Raw genomic sequence first — 17139 nt, 5'->3', positions numbered from 1 at the left:
ACAAGTCCACACTCCTAGCCCTTTGTCACATTCCTGAAAAAAAATCCTTACAAAGGGGAACCCCTAATCTTTCAGCGTGCACCTCTCTCTGAGGTCCGCCGTCCTAAGTGCATAGCCTTATATAAAACTTTCCCAAACTTTCAGCGTGCCTCTTCTCTGAGGTAGCCCACACTCCCCTTTCTCCGAGTGTGTACCTTATTGCCTTAAAACTTTTTCTCAACCTTTCAGGGCGTGCCTTTCCTCTTTGAGGTTGCCTGCACTTTTTCTTTCTTTAAGTGAGTAACTTTAAATTAAACTTTTACCTTGCTTCACTACTGTGTCTCTGCCCTTCAATTCTTTGTTGTGGCAGGGACAAGAATTGAGAAAATAAACAAAGCGCTCTCCTCCTCAACACAGCCTGTAAAGAAAATATCCTTGGGATCTCACAGAGCAAGAGGTTATGGAGTTTTAGACCACTTACTATGTGGATCTTGTGCAAATATCTTAATAAAAAAGGCTGTAAATTATTGAGTATCTAGTATGTGCCAAGTACAAACTCATTTCATTTCTATGAATGTATCAATATTTATCTTCATCATTTGATATTCATAGCAACACTAGTTGTTATTATCTTCATAACCAAGGTAAGGAAACAAGTCATATTTTCTCAAGGGCTCTGTGGCAGATAACTTGTGACGGTGAAATTTGAACCCAGGCCTATCTGACAAAGAAGCCCATGTTTTTCCACTTCTCTCAACTACAAAATGTTGAAAAAAATTACATCCCAGGACTGTGGTGAGCATCTGGATGCATGGAAGATGTGCAGTAGAGAGCTGTGTCCCCTGCCCCCACACCACCCTTTCTCAGGACAAGGCTCTGCTTCAGGTTTTTTTCCGAGTCCTCTGTGTACCCCTCCCCTCCCCAGTACACATCTGACCTGTCTTGCCCCTCAGCTGGACGCTGAGCCCTTGGACGAGGTGTAGGGCTTTGTCATTAGCATGACTTTAATGATGGGGCCAAGCCAAAGGTATGAGAGAAATTCAGGATCTCATGGAACAGCATTAAAATGTTCTTAGAGTTATGGTCTAAGCTAGCCACACATGAGTGGAAAAGAATGCAGAAATCATTCAGGGATTGAATGAATTCTCTCAAATGGAGAAGGACCCAGGGTTTGAGGATTTTACCCATTTTTCCCATTTATACCAGTGAAGCTGTTTAAAAGGGGCTCACCAGGTCTGTAATTTGAGTGAAATCATCTTCCCTGTCCTATGTTCTAGTCTCTTGTCTTTTCATTCATTCAACAAATAAACACTGAGCACTTGCTATACACCAGGCCTATGTGAAGTACTAAGGCTACAGGGGCAACAAGTAGGTTTTCTGCTCTCAGGATGCCTGTTCAGTTTCATTCTAACAAAGGAGAAAGACAAAAGAAAATTACATGCAAACACAAGTAAAGTCCATGTAAACATGTAAGTGAATAAAACAGTGAGTGGCTTGTTGTTCTAAGGGCGTGAAGAAAATCAAGGAGCTGAGATTCTGATTAAGGGAGTGGAAAGAAGGGGCGCCTACGTTGGGGTGCGCAGGGAGGGTCTTCCTGAAGCAGATACCCAAAGGAAGAGCAGGTGCCGGCTGTGCGGGGAGGGGAGGGAGGAGCACGCCGGCGGAGGACCAAAGTCCCAGGGTGAGCTCAGCAGATGTGAGGAACTGAAAGGGGGCACCCAGAGGACGGACAATAAGCATTGTAAAGGACGATGTGAGGAGCCCAGGAATGGCGGCAGAAGTAGTCTTACAAGACTATTCTGGGCAGACACCATGGAGAGCTCTATCTTAAAAAGACAGATTGGCAGACTGGATTGTGTACGTACAGGCGTGTGTGAATTAGTTCTGAAAAAATCACCAGCCAAGTGTTTGTTTTTTCACGACACGTGACCACAACCTAGCTAGTGCTGCTCTGCTCTTCGGCTCTGCAAACTTTAGGGCTTGAGAAAGGGTAGACTTAGTGGTTGATGACCACTTCCAGGAGAAAATGGGGCAGGACAGGTGTGTGTGACTCCTAATATTGACCAGACTGCTGTAGGGTCATTGCCATTTTCAAAGAAGCCTACGTAGCTGCCAGCCCGTGCCAGGTGTGGCCGTGGACTAGTCGCCATCCCTGTGCTTCACGCTCCTTGTAGGGTTGTAGTCAGGACAAAAAAGTGAGTGCGTCCTGTAAGTACACAGCAGGTACTCAGCCAACACAGACCTTCTTTTTTCCTCCCTGAGTTAAGGAATTGAAAAAACGAATCATAGTGGAAAGAAACTGAGGCAAAAGAATATTCTAACTTGCCACATAGGATGTGGGCAGCAAGGGGAAGGGAAGAATCAAATGGTTCCTAGCTGCCTAGCCTGGTATACTGCTTGAGGGTTGCATCATTTAAGACTTTCTGACTCAAGTCACAGAATATTAAGCAAAAAAGGGATAATTGCTCCATGTCTAAAATAACCTTAGTACAACCAGTTTTAGGACCAACTTGTTCCAGGGCTCAACTCTGTGATCAGAACCCAAGTCTCTCCTCTTGCTCTGCTCTGCTAAATTGCTGACCTCATTCATCCTCTGACTTCACGTGTCCTGTGGTAGCACAGGGGCTGCCAAGAGCCCCAGGTTTGCCCTCCTAGATCCTGGAGTTAGAGAATACAGGAACAATAGTGAACACTCACATTTGATTTACTACATACTTGCTTTACTACACCACAGGCACAGTTCTAACTTTTTACACATACTCACCCTTGTAATTTTCACAAGGATGAGGTAGGTAGGAAAACTGAGGCGGATTAGTCACTAGCCCAAAGTTACAAATAAGAGCCATAGCCAGAATTTGAGCCCAGGTGATCTGGTTTCAAAGTCTGTGCTCTGAAGTGTCTCTTCTGAAAGAGAGCTGCCATCTTTTTGGACCCAGTTGCACTGCATGTTCTGTTTGGGCCCCGATGACTAGAAAAAGGCTATTCAATTGGCTAAACTGCAGCCACATGCTCATTGGACGTGGGCTTGAGGAAAAGCTGTCCAAAGCCCCCTGGGCTCGGGGGAGGGGGCGGCCCAGGAGAAGGAAGTCTGGATAGTGTATGCAGAATATACAGCAGAACAAGAGCTTTCCATCACAACTGAGATCGAAAATACAGAAGAGGAGAAATTTAGGGAGAAAACGATGAACTTGGTGTTATAAAACAAGTGGGAAGCACTTTAAAAAATGTGAAGGTGTGGCTCATTGGACACACTGCTCAAACCTGAAGCAAAGTAATAATGAAAGGGTGAAAACAGAATGATGGGCGCATGGCAAGTGGGTGAGAACAGGAGTGGTTACATTACAAGCGTCCGTGGACATGAGGCTGATAGCAATTAGAGCAAAAGGAACATCCTTATAGTGATAAAAGGATTTATTACAAAAAAATAAAGAAGATCCAATAGTCATAAAAGTAGACATCCAAGAACTTAGCAGTTAAATATATAAAAGCAAGGAGAACTTTATATACAATTCTGAGAGATTTCAAAAAACCTTTCTCACAATTAGCCAGAATGAATAGTGAAAAAATAATTTGGACACATAAAACAATGCCTTATTATGCTAGTTAAGACATTATGCAGATGAGCTGAATGATGTAATCAAATCATTTGATATAGTACATGAAGGACTTATATCCTGCAAATAATTTTTTTTCATAAAAATGAAAAATAATAGACACATGATAAAAGATGACCTAAAAATCTTAAACAGCTAGAAATTAAGGGGCAAACTCCTAAGGAAGTCTTGGGTCAAAGAGGGAATAAAAGGGATTTCACGAATTTTCTAGAAAGTAATGAAAAGACAACCATTTTCTACTGAGACCTACAGGACCCTGAAAGCAGTACTAAACCGAATGTTTGGAGTTCTGAAATGCCTTCACAATTTAAAACTAACCCAAAGTATAAAAGAGCTACATATTCACCTTAAACATTTAGAAATTAAATCAGGAAATCAGAATTAATAAAGGTAAAAGTTGAAGTTAATGATATAGAAAAAATAATAGAAAGGATAAAAATAGTAAGAAGGATAAATAAGCCAAATCTACCAAAAATAACTCTAAAAGTTTATTGAACAGACTAATGAACTATGTATTTATGTAAAATAAACAGCTTGCAAAGTTGAAGAGGGAAAGAAGAGAAAAAAGAGAAGAGGTTAGCAATAAGAAGAGTTGTAATCACACCACTGAGAGACTACAAGGTTTAGGAGACTCATTATTGGCAAGTCTATGGCAACGGATATGGAAAGCGGCTGGAAATGTATGATTTCTGGCAAATCCCAGAGGAGAGGAAACAGACCCAGAAAGAGAGGGAAAACATAAATTGACCAATGATGAAGACCAACTATTGAGTAGACCCTAGGGCCAGATGGCCACACAGCTGAGTTTTAGTTTACCTCTAAAAGTCTAATAATTCCAATGTTAAGTTATTTAAACCCTTGCTTCTCAAAGTGTGTCCAAGGACTGATAGAACCAGCTTCACATCAGAGCTGGTTAGAAATGCAGATTTAGCTACTCTGAGTCATAGAAAAATCACTTAAATTCTTGTTTTGAAGATAATATAATTTAATGCCACAATTTAAGAAAAAAGTATAGATTACTTATAATTATTTATTGTAATTACAGATTGATGTCACTTATGATTTAGAGATAAAAGTAATAAATAAAATATTAGCTTATAGAAGCCCTCGAAAAAAGAATAAAAAGCAGTAAATAAGCAACGTTTGTGCTAAAACAGCAACAGTGGTTCCAAGTCCAAATCCATGACATTGATGGATCTAATCCATTACACTAATGCAACTAAAAGAAAACTTCACTAAATGGTGAAATGACACCTGCTAAAATTTAGCAGCCATTCCTAATGCAAATTATAAGTAGGTATAAGAGCAAATTATTTAAATAGGTAAAAGACTATTTATCGAAAACAGTAAATATTATTTTAAGAAAATGTGATAAGGTGGATGGCTGCCAGGTAATACACAAAAGTCAACAGCTTCTTATCTACTTTAAAAGGAGCCAACTAAAAATAAAAATGCGAACATATTTTTCCATGTATGATAGTGACAAAAACTATAAATTACATAGGAATAATTCTAACAAGAAATTAACAAAATACTTGGAAAAAACACTTCCTATCTGTTACAAGACAAAAAAGACCTGAATAACTGCAGTATCTTCATATTTCTGGATTGGAAATCTTGTATCATAAAAAAGTCTTTCCTAAAACTGATTTCATACGATTTCCACTGGAATGAATACAGGTTTTTTTCTTGGAATTGGACAAAATGATTATATCATTCATTGGGAAAAATAAATGTTCAGTATTAATTAAGAAACTATGCTTTAAGCTAATAAAGCTATGAAATAAAAAACAGTAAGGGTAGATGTAGCATACCAGATAATCAGAACCTAAAGCCACAGTAATCAAATCAATGTAGTGTAGACAATAGAGTTAGATTCCGATGAGACATTCATGTAATCGTGGTAGTTAAATTCAGGGGAAAAAGGTGGGTCATGTGATAAACAACTGGCTTCTTTCTGGAATAAAACAAAAATGGACTCCATTTTATACCACATACGAATAACAACAAATGAATTAAAGGGTTTGATATAATTCTTTAAAATATAGTTGAACCTTGAACACTAGATAAAGGGCATAGACCTCCCTGTGCAGTCAAAAGTCCATGCATAACTTTTGACTCCCCTAAAACTTTACTAATAAATAGCCTGCTGTTGACTAGAAGCCTTACTGATAACATAAACAGTTGATTAACACATATTTTCTATGTTATATATATTTTTTACTGCATTCTTACAATAAAGTAAGCTAGAGAAAAGAAAATGCAATTAAGAAAATCGTAAGAGAAGATACATTTACAGTACAGTACTGTATTTATTGAAAAAAATTCACATACAAATGAACCTGAACAGTTCAAATCCACATTGTTCAAGGGTGAACTATAAGGTGGCCTTTCAGAAGAATGAACTAGAAATTTTAACAGATGACTTGCAGGCATTTGTATCATGTCCTCTTGAGTGAGAAAAGCAAGATGCCGGAAGTGGATATGGTTTCATTTTTATAAATTTGTGACCAAAAGCCATCTATGTGTGTGAATGTATGTAAATCTGTATAGAATTGTCTGAGAGAATGAAAGCTACAGAGATTTGCTTAAGGTTGTTAACACCGACTTAGCTGTGCTGGAGGTGGAAGGTGATGCCCTACTATGAAGGGAGAAAGGGGAGAGAAGGAAGAGAAAGTGTCCATGACAGAACAGCATGTATGATGTGATACTTCTCATGTGAGATTTTACATACATGTATGAATATATAATGAAATGTGCCAGTGAGATACCATCAGAATATTAATGAGGTTTATCTCGAGGTGGTTGGGGCCCAGGGGACCCGAAGGTGTTGGGGGTGTGGGTGTGAGTGGTGTTTTAGGACTGTAGCCAGCTGGGTTCAGTGGACCTTTACTTGGGAGGATTGTGGGGTGGGCCCACAGAGACTCTGTTTTCATGAGGACTTAATTCACCCACCCAAGAGAAAAAAGAGTCAAGAGTCATATGTTGGGGTCAAGAACAGTGGATCAGCGTGGGAAGGGAGGAAAAACTGAGTACATGTCAGCCTTAACTCATGCTTGCATTCTAGGGTGTGGAGACCTTTCAGAAAGGCCAAGTGCAGCCAGGACTGTGAAGCCAGAGGTTCACTCACCCATTCATTCTTTCAACAAATATTTACTAAGGGCCTCCCATGTGCCCAGCACTACTCTAGAGGCTGGGGACACAGCAGGGACACAAAGCAGACAAAAATCCTTAATCTCTCAGAGCTTACTCTCTGGTCCTCTCCTCCCTCCTCAATTGTAAGACCCCTCAAGCACAGAAAGCATATCTTATTTTTTTATCCCAGTGCCTAGAAAAGTTCCTAACACACGTGAGCTATGGTATTTATGTAATGGCACAGCACTCTGGAATTTTGTGATATCCCACTCTCTGGATGTTTGTGGGTACATCTGGCCTTCCCCTTGGCTTGTAAACTCCTTGAGGGCAAGGGACAACCTCACACACAGTAGGAACAACAGACATTTGTTGCCTGACAGGTGATGAAACATTTACAGAGGTAATGGGAATGGGAATGGAGATGAAATTGGAATGAGAATTTGCAGTGACTAATAGAAATTAGGGTGTCATTTGGTTAATCCAGAGAATTCATGATTTGATACAATCCTATGCCAAGGGAAAACGAAATTCAGGGTAGATCCATAAAAGATGGATAGAATTTGGATACAGGTAAAGCAATTTAATTCCCAGGCATTAGTCACATGCCTTGTGCATGAAGGAATGAGCCAATTCAATAGCTAGAGGACATGTTGAGATCATGAAGCGTAGGAGGTCATTCATTCAGTAAATATATTTTGAATATGCTGAGGCCCAACCCTGACCTAGGACTTGGCACTCAATGATGAATAATCCAGAATCCCCTGGCCTCAAGGAGCTTGCAGTCAAATGGTCTGGATAAAGTGAGGTAAAAAATAAATATGTTTATTTGCAGCTACTACCACAAGTTCCTACATGGTTATGGATATTGTTTTTACCTCAAATAAACTGACTTCTGGTGGCAAGCTATAAGTGACCATACCCTCAATTTTTAAATTACTCATCTTATTTTGCAACACAAAGTTCTTTTAGAGCATCAATGCTAAAATGTTCACCTCTTAACTGAACTTGTTTGACGTGCTTTGAACACTCAGAAGTCCGTGATCACATTTGCTCCTTAGAAACGCCCCTGAGGAGGATATTAGTATTATCATCCTTATTTTGCAGATGAAGAAATAGAAGCTCAGAGAGGCTGGGTGACTCCTCCAGAGTCACAAAGCTAGAAAAAGTAAAGTCAAGATGGAACTCAGGTGCTCTATTACTTGCAGTGTTCTTGACTTCCCCCCAAACTAATCACAGCTAGAAGATTGTGGCTCAGCTGATTGTTAATACACATATTTCTTGAGCTCTTAGTTCACCAAGCATCAGGATACTGATGAACGTGAGCCGAGACAGGCAGTCCCTTCCTGCTGGCACTGTAGTGTGAAAAAACATACACATAATTACAAACGACCACAGAGGTTGAGTATTGCATTTGGGGAATAAAACACGGGAACCTAAGTGTGGGATTGGGTAAGTAGAGGGTGGTACAGACAAGAATTTTCCTTGTAAGAAAGCTTTAGGACCCTGCCCTTAACTGCTGTGGACTGCAGCCAGACACATTCCAGCTTTTGTTCTGCGGGAGGATTCAGTTATCGCACAGGTTCAGTTGAATTGTGGGGCGGGACTCCCGTTCCCACCCACACCAGCTAAAACTGGTTTCAGTATTTTCACAGCTTGTGAAACACACATTCTGTGAAGTGTCTGCTCAGATACACTCAGTATGGAGCAAAATTAGAATTAGCCCCTGGGTGAAGAAGTAACACCGGACGTATCACCTATTCTGTTAATACTGCTTTAAGCAAGGGAAATACATCTCATCTTTGTGTGGAAAGAGGTGCTGCTCGACTTGAGGCGAATCTTGAAAAACTGATTTCTACATGCCTCTCCTCCCCTAAATTGACACAGTCATAGAGGAGGTTGACAGGAAAGTACTAACAAGACACAGTTGTAAAAGTTGAAACTAATGCTGGGAGGAATTTGTATCTGTTTAAAAAAAGGAAAATTTTTCTTATTTATTTTTTTATTTGTGTACCTGGATGTTAATCACTAGTGTTCATTTTAACACACTGTGTGACATCTAACCATGGTCATTGGATGTTGCCAGACTCGGAATATTCCCCACTCAACGCACTGAGTGGATGACTTCACTGGCCCCTTGGTTGTAAAGAGGCAGCAGAGACTGTTCCTGCTGCTGCTATGCAGACTATACTTGAAGATCACAAGGATTATGCTCTCTGGACTTTCTGTGACTGTCCTGATTTCAGATAGTCCAGTTCCTGGTCAAACCACACTTCCTTGAAAACAAGGGTTTTACTTGACTCATATGCTGCTGTATGGAACTGAACACAGCCATGCTTATTCATTTATGTTTTGTCTATGTCTGTGTTTGTAGTCCAGTGGCAGAGCTGACTAGCTGCAACAGAGATTGCCTGGCTTGCAGAGCCTGAAATATTTACTATCTGACGTTTTATTTAAAAAACAAAACTCAAAAACTCCCAAATGGCCTTCCTCCTCCTTTTTTCCTGGTGAAGTCCTGTCCTAATTGTGAGTTTTCTCTCTACGTATACCCTAAAATCCCTGCTTCTCAGTGCTCCCATAGTACTTACACCTCTGTGACACTCTAAAAAATATCTGTTATAATTACAGTTTGAGTATCTATCTTCACTAGTAGCAGTTGTTTCCTTGGATGCCAGGAACCATACCTTTTGTTTTTCTTTGTAGGTTCCTGAGCTACTAGCACAGGGGAAGCACATAGCAGGGATTTGTTGACTGCATGGGAGATGTTGCTACAGTGGGAACAGTCTGGGTGTTAGATCTAGAAAGATCTATTTTGAGATCCAATCTCTTCCTCTGTCTACTTATTCAATATTGATTGAGAAAGTTACTCAGCCTTTGTGAGCCTCTCTCAGCTATGAAAGGGGCATAGTAATACTTAGGCCTCAGTGAGATAATGCTTATATAGTACGTGGCCTATTATTCACTATCTTTTTCCTCCCTTTGAATGAGGGAAGAGAGTGGAGAGAACAGAGAGCAGTGATTTCCAAGGACGGGGCAGGTATAGGAAATGAGAGGAGACAGATGGGCAATTTGCCACTCAGCATTAGAAACCTCCGGTGCTAATTTGTTGGGACTGTATCCAGATTCTCTCTCTGTGGCTGATTTTCTCTGAGAATGGGAGCAAGATTACATACAAACACAGCTCTGCTGTGCTCTGCAGATAGTTACTGCACCACAAACCAATGGTTTATCTGGACAGAGCCACAAATACACCCCAAGCCTCAAGTAGAGATAGGGATCAAGATGCTCAACAAGCCCCAAGGTCTCCAATGATGGTCTGGATGACCCTTCAGACCATGGGCATCTCCCAGCCCAGGCCTGCCAAGTCCAAGCTATGTATGAGGACAGCCCTGCCCTGCTTTGCATTTTGAATACATTTCTCCAAAGAAGAAATACAAATGGCCAACAGACACGTGAAAAGATGCTTCACATTGCTGATCATCAGGGAAATGCAAATCCCCTCACACCAGTCAGAATGGCCACTATCCAAAAGACAAGAAACAACAAGTGTTGATGAGTATGTAGAGAAATGGGAACCCTCCTGTCCTGTTTGTGGGAATGTTAATTGGTGCAACTGCTGTGGAAAGCAGTATGGAGGTTCCCCAAAAAACTTAAAATAAAAATACCATTTGATTCAGTAATTCCATTTCTAGGAATTTCCCTGAAGAAAACAAAATCCCTGGTTTAAAAAGATTTTTGCACTCCTATGTTTATTGCCACAGTATTTACAATAGTAAGATATGGAAGCAAATTATGTGTCCATCAAAACATGAATGGATAAAGAAGAGGTGGTATATATATACAACAAAATATTACTCAGCCATAACAAGAAAAGAAATCGTGCCTTTTTCAACAACATGGATGGAGCTAGAGGTATTATGCTCAGTGAGATAAGTCAGATAGAGAAAGACAAATACCATATGATTTCATTTATTTGTGGAATATAAAAACAAAGCAAAACAGAATGAATAAAACAGTAGTAGACTCATAGACACTGAGAAGGGACTTGTGGTTACCAAGCGGGAGAGGTTGGAGTGAGCGGGTATGGAGGGGGATAAAGGGGCACAATAATTTCCAATCAATCACAATATAAGGTGGTCATGGGAACAGTAGTACAGCATGGGGAATATAGTCAATAATTCTATAATATCTTTCTATGTTGATAGATGGTAACTGCACTAGAGGGGGTGAGGATTTAATAATGTGGGTAGTTGTTGAACCACTGTGTTGTACATTTGAAACCAATATAAGATTGTGTATCAACGAAAGCTCAATAAAAAAAATCAGTCAATGTAATATACCATATTTGCAAAATGATGGAAAAAGCCTACATGATCACCATGATTGATGCAGAAAAAGAATTTGACAACAGGAAGTTGAAAACAGGATCTCAAAAAGATAGTTGCATATCCATGTTCACTGTAGAGTTTTCACAATGGCCAAAAAGTGGAAGCAACCTAGATGTCCTTTGATGGATGAATATGTAAAGAAAATGTGGCATATTTGTAAAATGAATTATTTAGTCTTTAAAAATATTGTCACATGGCACAGTGTAGATGAACCTTGAAGACATTGTGCTATGTGAAGTAAGCCAATCACAAAAGGACAAACACTGCATGATTCCACTTAGACGAGGTATTTAATGTGGTCATATTCACAGAGACAGAAAGTAGAATGGTGGTTGCCAGGGACTACGGGGTGGGCATGAGGAGTTATTATTTAATGGGTACAGAATTTCAGTTTGGGAAGATGAAAAAGTTCTGGAGAAGGATACTGATGATGGCTGTGCAACAATGTGAATGAACTTAAATGCCACTGAAATGCACTTACAAGTAGTTAAGAGGGTGAATTTTATGTTATAGATATTTTACCACATGAAAACACAAACTCAAAACAAATAGATATCCCTGAAGTTTATCCTCTGAGATTCAGATTCTGTAAATCCTGGCTCCAGGAATCTGTATTTTTTGAACATGCAGCTGAGGTGATAGGGGTAAGCAAGGGGTTGGAGAGGCAGGGAGATAAACTCCTAAGCAGAATCTGGGAACTCTTGCACAGCAGTGAGCCACCCTGTGAACTCAGGGTGGCTGAGACACTTCCTGCTGCTCTGCTGGGTTACTCATTTTTCACTATGCTGATAAACTGCAGTTGAACACCACCTGTGTGTAAAGTGCTGTGTGAGGACATGGGCGGGAACACAGTCTTAATCTCAGGGGAGATGTCAAACACAGAGTACTGAAACTTTGTAACTTCTAGCACTTCACCTCTTCCTTTCCTTTTCTGGGCAGTGGGGCACTGACACCCAGTTCATGGGGTTGTTCTGTGAGGAGACTAAATGCACTAAACAGTGTGAAAGTGTTTTTTATTTTTGTAATCAATTATTCATAGTTTACTTTTAGGGTGAGAGCTTGACTCAAGCAAGGTACCAGGTACTTTATGAATCATAAAGTACCAGGGCAGAAGTTCTCAATCCTGAGTACACAATTACATTACCTAGGAAGTTTTTAAAAAAACATCCGTGTTGACCTCCTACCCTTTGAGATTCTCATTCAGTTGGGCTGAGCATAGGCATTTTTAAAATAGCTCTCAGGTTTTTCAATTGGAAGCCAGGGTTGAGAACCACTGTGCTAGAAACACACAGGAGAGAATGGTGTGTTCAAACTGGTAGGATGAGAAGGGTTCATAGAGAAGCTCATATCTGGAAGGATAGGTAAGATTTGGGGAACAGTATTTTTGGACTGTGTAATATGAACACATGATAAAAAATTTAAAAGCCCAAAAGGATCTATCATGAAAGATATATCTTCCTCTCTCTGTGGCCCCTTCCGTGTTTTCTTCTGCAGAGGGAACAACTCTTACCAGTTCTTGTTTATACTACCAGAAATACTCAGTTGCCATTAAGGTACCTGCTAGTTTCCTTAGGGGAAGGAAAAGAAAGGATTAGGTGTCGGTTCTGCTGCACCACCTTCCGGGGGGCACAGGGTGCCTCTGTATAGGTATCACTTGATTGAGGAAGTTCATCTAACAAAAAAACAAAAAGTTGATTTTTTTTTGGAGGAGCAGGGTTGGGGGTGCAGTGTTGTTCTTTTTTCTTTCTTCCTGTCAAGGTACATTATAAGTAGCTTGATTTTTAAAGTTACACTTTTTATTTTGAGATAATTGTAGATTCATATGCAGTTGTAAGAAATAATACAGAGAGATCCCATGTACCTTTTGCCTTTGTGACTTAATTATTATTCTGCTGCTAATCAAGATACTTTGGATCAAATTTCCCAGTACACTGGGTTTTGAAAAACTGTCCCTGAGAATTGAGAGTGAGCTTGCAAGGGAAGGGTGGGGAGTGCAGAAGAATGAAGTGTTTTCAATTTCTCCACTTGGTTGCTGGGAAATCAAAACTAACTATACTAATGTGCTTTCTTTTCTGTGGCAACAGATGCTGCCCCTCCTTTGTAAAGTGCTCTCTGTGTGTGTTGTGAGTCATGGCCAAACCACATGAGGGCCACCAGCTGGGACAGAGGGACAGAGGCTTTCTCTAGTGAGGTTGAACCATCAACTTCTACCCACGTCCAGGCTCCAGGTCAGAACATGCAGGAGTACTAGGCCTGCTTCTTCCAGATCTCCCTTGCCTTCTTCCTAGTCTAGAAAGTAGTTTCTATTGTTTAAGCTACCAGTGTATGGTCTTTTTGTTATAGCAGCCTGAGCATACTAATACAATAGGAAATCATCTTTCAACCCTGGAAAGATTTAGCAATAGAAATGTTTAAGAAGATAATACCTATAGTATTTTGTGTTAATGCAGAACCTATACACACTTAGACTTTTAAGTAGTTGTAATATTTAAGAGAATTTAGCTTGTTATAACCAGGCATGAGTCTGTGATTCTATTTTCAAATGCCAAAGTGACAAAGGACCTAAACAGATATTTTTCCAGAGAAGACATACAGATGGCCAACAGGTACATGAAAAGATGCTCCACATTACTAATCATCAGGGTCATGCAAATCAAAACCACAGTGAGATATCAGCTCACACCAATCAGAATGGCCACTGTCCAAAAAGACAAGAAATAACAAGGGTTGGCTAGGATGTGGAAAAAAGGCAACCCTCCTACACTGAACTGCCTCAAAAAACTAAAAATAGAAATACCATTTGAAACAGTAATTTCACTTCAAGGAATTTACCTGAAGGAGACAAAATCCCTGATTCTAAAAGATATATGCACCCCTATGTTTATTGCTGCATTATTTACAATAGGCAAGATATGGATGCAGCCAAAGTGCCCATCAGTAGATGAATGCATAAAGAAGAGGTGTTATATATACACAACAGAATGTTATTCAGCCATAAAAAAGAAAGAAATCTGTCATTTGAGATAACATGGATGGACTTAGGGGGTATTATGCTAAGTGAAATAAGCAGGCAGATAAAGACAAATAGCATATGATTTCACTTATTTGTGGAATATAAAAACAAAGCAAAATAAAATGAATAAAACAGCAGCAGGCTCATAGACACTAAGAAGTGACTGGTGATTACCATGAGGGAGGGTCTGGGTGGGTGAGGAGGGTAAGTGGGATAAAGGGGCACAAAAATTCTCAACCATAAAATAAGTTGGTTACGGGGATGGTAGCACAGCATGGAGGATATAGCCAATGATTCTGTAACATCTCCAGATGTTGACAGATAGTAACCATACTGGAAGGGGTGAGGATTTAAGAATATGGGTAACTGTTGAAATACTGTGCTGTATACTTGAAACCAATATAAGATTGTACATCAACTATACTTCAATAAAAATAAAAAGTAAATAGATAAAATGACAAAAGGAGTAATTGATTCACACTTCTGATTCTAAGTCAGATTCTTCCTAAATCTTTTAAGGACTTAAAAATCACCAAAAAGCTCTTATAAAAATATTTATAAGTGTGATTTATTAGATTTGTATGAATTATTTAGATTCCTAGGAAAGTCTTTGATAGTAAATCAAATAATTATGTATTTGCAAAGAAAATAAATGTATTTTAAAGGGTTTTAGGGAGTTTATTCAGTAATGTTTGTAAATGGCACCAAATAATATTTAAGGCTCTTCAAAGTGGTTTTTAAGATGTGCTGTATTTATTTAAGAACAACAATAATTCTAAATTGTACTTAAAATCTTAAAGCAAGCTAAGTTATGAAACTGCAACTTTAATAAGTGAAATGTTAATTTTAAAAACTAAAGTAACCTCCGAATAAACCTTTTCTGTGCACCAAAGCCAACCTCAAGGGCATCAAGAGACACACTGACAATTTATATTTGAATTCTTTGGTCCCTGGGTAATGCACACAGCATGTCTTCTGGACCGGAGGGGCCGAGGTAACAGGGTTCAATTGTACTCAAAGGTCAAGAAAATGCAGCGTTCTTCTTTTCTATACCGGTTGCTTTCTTGTTCTGAAAGTTCCATTTCCTCTGATGGGGAGATGGGAGTGGTGGAGCTTGGGTAGATCACTGAACGTAAACTTGCAGCATAAAGATAACCAGAGACAACTTTTGAGGTAGCCCAGTCGCTTTTGGGTAAGTGCTGTCTTTCAAGCATTCTCCTCTCTCCACCTTCCCCTAGCAGGATGGCATCAGGAGGGGGAATCTGTGCATCACAGGGCACTGTGTGGAGGGGCAACTGGCCCACAGCAGGTGTTGCTGTGCCCTGGGGGCCCACACTGGGTGCTGGCTGTGGTGCCTTGTCCCACTTAGATCAGGACACTGGGCTGTGCTCCCACTGAGCCCTCTTGGCCTCCAGTGGTGTTCCTGCATTGGCTCAGGCCTCTCGTGTTTTTCCTGACTCATCCAGGGCCCATAGGAGGCACCCTACAAAAGGACACCTCCTGTTGTCTCGGGGTCTTTCCAGCCTCTGCCTCTGATCTGCTCTCTCTGGCTGCTTACTCCAGACCTTTCCCACAGCATTAAGTTCTTGTCTCCCTGGACTAGGTTTTTATATCAGACTGAAAGTCCCCTTACAGGTGGATGGGACTCAAGTCCTCCTTTGCTCTCACCCTGCAGTCATGGGCCAGCCCCTCTCATTCCAAGCAGAGTCTTGGATCCCTGGCCTGGACCCACAGCAGGCCCCCATTTCTTAGAGAGCTGAAGCAAAATATGTAAAATCTGTGAATGTCCTGGATTGCTTAAGACTTCATAAAACAGCATTTGAAAAAGATGTGGTAAGAATTGTGAGGAACATAAAAGTTATAGGATAAGTAGATTCTTTTAAAATAAAAAAGCAAATTTCTTCCTAATGAATTTTTTTTCAATAAACACTTAGATTTGAAATAATTTGGAAGAAAGGTTTCTGTAGATCAGAGCCACTATTAGCCGAATGGTGCCTTTATAAAAATTAGAGTAGCCCTTTCCTCTGAGGAGGAGTATAGTCCTAACCTCACGGGTTGGCAAAGGAAGTAGAGCACAGACTAAATTCAGTCCCCCCCTCAGCCCTCAGCAGGTTGCCTTTGGGCAGTAAATATCCTGCTTGCTAGTGCACAGTGGCCTGATAGAGATGCTGTTTCAATGCAGTTTCATTAATGGTATGACTTTGGACAAACACCTCATTAAGACTTCAGTTGTCTCATATAGCAAGGGGAAGGGTCATTAATGATCTCCAAGGTCCTTTTTATCTAAAAAATGCCATGCTCTAGGGAGCCAAGCAATTATTTTAAAGGTCATGGATGTTTTCTCAGAAAAGTAGAGGAAGTAAGTACTGGCCACAAGAAGGAACAGGTCAGAGAAGTGGAAGTGCATGAACTCATGGGAAAAAAATGATCAGGTTATTCTAGTGCTCATGATGCGGAGAGTTAGACATCATCAGGTATATGTCCTAGATGTTGGTAGTACAGATCTAAAATATTTTGATAGAGGGTAGGAGTCCCTGGACAGAGATCCCCCGAAGGGAAGATGACAAGTGTTTGGGAGAAGTGCATCAAAATGTACTCCTAATCTTGTAAACAAGAATGATCTTGGATAGGAAGAAAAGGGAGAATTATCTAAGGAGATACACTTGGCAGCTTAGTAAATTCTCTAGTTCACTCAGATATCAAAGAAAACACACCAAAGATGGAAGAGGATTAAATTCCAAGTGTGGCCCTGAACTGAAAGGCAATTGTCAGAAGTCCAGTCCTCAGAATGATGTGACGCTTGTGAAAAATTTCAAAGGCAATAAAAAGGACTTCAAAATCAAATTTATTGCAATGTAATTTACATACAATGAAGTGCATACTTTTAAGTGGACAGTTTGATGGGATTTGACAAATGTATACACCCGTCAAAATACAGAACATTTCAACAGCCTCACAGTTTTCCTGTGCCCCTGTGCAGTCAGTCCTCTCCTAGCCTGCTCCCAGGAGACAC

At 40.1% G+C, this 17139-nt stretch overlaps 1 protein-coding gene across 2 annotated transcripts in view; it reads right to left on the bottom strand.

The window, feature by feature from the left end:
- Positions 1-17139, bottom strand: part of LOC108389937 (placenta-specific gene 8 protein-like) — a 52022-nt gene that overhangs the window by 21758 nt on the left and 13125 nt on the right. The window contains exon 2 of one of the 2 annotated variants that reach the window (XM_073237373.1): positions 12671-12785. The exons of the other annotated variant lie outside the window; for it this stretch is intronic. The gene's annotated coding sequence lies outside the window, so the exon portion shown is untranslated. The remainder of the gene's footprint in view (positions 1-12670; positions 12786-17139) is intronic. 2 annotated transcript variants of the gene reach the window in all.

The sequence above is a fragment of the Manis javanica genome, chromosome 5, assembly GCF_040802235.1.
Source record: "Manis javanica isolate MJ-LG chromosome 5, MJ_LKY, whole genome shotgun sequence".
NCBI classification, from domain to species: domain Eukaryota; kingdom Metazoa; phylum Chordata; class Mammalia; order Pholidota; family Manidae; genus Manis; species Manis javanica.
Note: the sequence above shows the minus strand (reverse complement) of the source record. Positions and strands in the feature narration are given on the sequence as shown.